Below are 306 nucleotides of genomic sequence, written 5' to 3'. Positions count from 1 at the left end.
CTACGGATCTATCCGCTAATTGTGCAGGACATTGGAATCTTGTGAAACACGGAAGCTTACGATTAGAAGTAAGATTCAAAAAAGCTCTTTCCGTGACTATCAATTGTATCGTGTATGCAGAGTTCGATAATGTTTTAGAAATCGATTCTTCGCGTCAAGTCATTGTCGACTTTTCCGGTTAGCTCTATGTCTTTCGTGAGAAAAATATTTTTCCCCTACTACACATTATTTTTAATCCAATTCCACGTGAGATGACGAAAAAAGCTTCAGTCTTGTTCGTGACACCGACGCTGACGTCTCGTGACA

Source organism: Trachymyrmex cornetzi, unplaced genomic scaffold (assembly GCF_001594075.2).
Source record: "Trachymyrmex cornetzi isolate Tcor2-1 unplaced genomic scaffold, Tcor1.1 scaffold379, whole genome shotgun sequence".
Lineage (NCBI taxonomy): Eukaryota > Metazoa > Arthropoda > Insecta > Hymenoptera > Formicidae > Trachymyrmex > Trachymyrmex cornetzi.
The sequence above is the reverse complement of the archived record's forward strand: the minus strand, read 5'-3'. Positions refer to the sequence as shown.